The sequence below is a fragment of the Strix aluco genome, chromosome 5, assembly GCF_031877795.1.
Source record: "Strix aluco isolate bStrAlu1 chromosome 5, bStrAlu1.hap1, whole genome shotgun sequence".
NCBI lineage: Eukaryota > Metazoa > Chordata > Aves > Strigiformes > Strigidae > Strix > Strix aluco.
The window spans coordinates 3,182,595-3,185,613 of record NC_133935.1 but is presented as its reverse complement, the minus strand read 5'-3'; positions in this window follow the sequence as shown (position 1 = coordinate 3,185,613).

The window sequence follows — 3,019 nt, the reverse complement described above, 5'->3', positions numbered from 1 at the left end:
TATAAAATTTAAGTCAAAACTAATCATGAGACCATGACATATGGCACTTTCAGCACAGTTGGGCAAATAATGCCCTTTTATGTTGATTGTGTGAGGCCAGGGGATATCAATGTTGAGATTTGCAACCATCACCACAACAATTGAGTCTGCCTGGGATGATCGGGAGCAACTGAAAATGCTTCCTTTGAAAGAAAACTCATGCAACTCTTTATTTATTATTTAACTAATGGGAGGGGCTGTTCATCTATAAATGTTCATCTATTATTTAGAAAGGAAAATGCAGTACAGTGTTTTCCTCCATGTATCAGACCATTTCCTTATCTTTAAGGGCTGAACGTAACAATTTATAAATGGACAAAAGTAGCTTTTGAAAGGTACTACAGTATTTTCCAAGTGACAGAATGTCTCTGAAAAAACGCATCATGCCTCAAACATCCCCTCTTCAAAATACAAGACAGTAAATAAATAACACGGTTTCACACAAGGATGTCATGATGTTGAACCTGCAAACACCTCCATCTTCTGCCTATAAATACGCTGAACCTTTCCCAGCCTCCTTGGGACCATGACGGCTCAGGAGGCCTTGCCTAAGTGTATCTTCAGCCAGAAGAACTAGACTGTCAGTATAAAATGCTTTACCCTGATAATAATGTTATATGATGTCTGCTCTGGAAAAGTCTGATTTTCTCCTACACCACCTGGCTACTAATTAAGCTTTCCTCCCATCTCACCTTTTGGTCAATTGAGACTCACTCTCTTTGCTCTCTGATGCAAACAAAATTATAGAACCAAAGTCAATTTTTATGCTGGTCCTTCTGTTCAAATACTGTCACCCATTACCTTAACATGTGTTATATCTTGTCTAGGTTACAACTTATCTACAGTATCGATTTGCGTAATTTTACAGCAGAAGTACCCCTGCTTAGACAGCTCCACAAAACAGAGCTCTGCAAGTCTCAGGTGTCTTTAACTTATTTGGAGGCTGAACCAAGGGTGATGTCTCTATAGTCAAGCCATTTTAAACTCATTTTCCACTTGTCCTTTGCTAAGCAGAACTCAAACGTACTGAAGGATGATGACCTGCGTACCCGATTCACCCAGAGTTTTTGCAGAGCAGCCTGCTAGTGAAGTATCCATCAAGTATTCCCTCTGAAGAGGCTTGGCAGCTGTGAGTCCTCCCTGCCAATTAGTGGTTGAAAGGCAGAAATTACAGAATCACAGAATCATCTCGGTTGGAAAAGCCCTCAAAGACCATCCAGTCCAACCATGAACCTCACACTGACCGTTCTCAACTCCACCAGATCCCTCAGCGCTGGGTCAACCCGACTCTTCAACCCCTCCAGGGATGGGGACTCCCCCCCTGCCCTGGGCAGCCCATTCCAACGCCCAACAACCCCTTCTGCAAAGAAATACTTCCTAAGAGCCAGTCTGACCCTGCCCTGGCGCAGCTTGAGGCCATTCCCTCTTGTCCTGGCGCTGGTTCCTTGGCTCAAGAGACTCATCCCCCCTCTCTGCACCCTCCTTTCAGGGAGTTGTAGAGGGCCATGAGGTCTCCCCTCAGCCTCCTCTTCTCCAGACTAAACACCCCCAGTTCCCTCAGCCACTCCTCATAAGACATGTGCTCCAAATTAGCCAAGATATAGAAGTTTTAAGGCACACCGCAAGGCTAAAAGCATACTGTGTATTTATAACTTTTCAGTCGGATGGTTGATTTACCGATTTTGAAGTGCCAAAGGATGTTTTATTGCATGCATTGTCTATAAAATGACATACTACAGCATCTTCTGCCTTTGGAAGGCTGCAAAGGCCAGTACACACCATCAAGAGTCCAGCCTACTTCTATAAAGATTACCTTTATAAATCCATAAAGATTTATAGTACAAACATTTCCAATACATACGTTGGTGATTTTGCCTGAACTCCAATATATTATTATATGCAAAGACAGTAGCCAGCAGCTATTCAGAATCGCTCAGGGACTGTGTTAGCAGTAAGTGAATTCATTTTTCTGTTTTAAAATCCTTTCAAGAAACGAATAAACTACGATAACAATAGAATCTTTAACAATATTACTCAGACAAATGTTTGGACATCTGACACGCTAGAGTGAAGTGTGATAGCATCTATCATCAGCCGATGCTGTACAGTTATACAGCATTTCCCTGCAATCAGGAACTGCGTCAGATTAAAACGCTGTGCTTTAGAGGCAGGCAAAGAACTTCCTTGCAGAAACAGAACCACACAGTCCGTACAGTTCTCCCCTTCTGACACCAGGAATGCACATTAAACAGCAGAATTTCAGGTGTGTAACTGGGGGGCACCAGACAGCTGGCCCTCACCGACTATCAGGGGGAGTTATACCTGTGAAATAATCTTTCAGATACTTAAAACCACAGTATATTTAATGAAGACATTTGTGGCATAACCAAATTTATGGATATGAGTCTCCTTAGGAGTCATGCAATGCTGACAGAAATGCTGATACAAACTAAGATAAAAACCTATCTTCTTAATATGCAGAAAGAAACCTATTTTAAGAATCCATTTGGGCATTCAGCATTTTTACTGGGTACTACTTTAGTCTCTGCATTTTAAAACCCCTTACTTTGGTTACCAAAAGTTTTGCTGTGCAAAGATCAGAGTGCTAGTAAGTGTAAAACTCCCTAAAAATATTTTAAAAGTTTCTTACGCAATGCAATGCTACAATTTTCCAAAGTCTGGTATCTCCAAGACTTTTATAGGCTTGAAGTCATAATTTGCACTCGAGTGAATGCCACTTGAGCAATAAAACTCCCTGTTTCTATTCCACCAAATTATCGTATCCTAAAACTGTCCCACTGATCTGAGACTACTGCAACTACTATAATTCTTTATTTAGGTACCTTCTTTATCCAGGTAATAAAACGTATTTGTGGTAGATGTTGATTTTGCTGTTAGATTTCTGCCTTTCTGAGGTAACACAAAATTTTGCATGCTAAAGAAAGCCACGAAGGAGCTGGATTAATGATAAAAATGCATG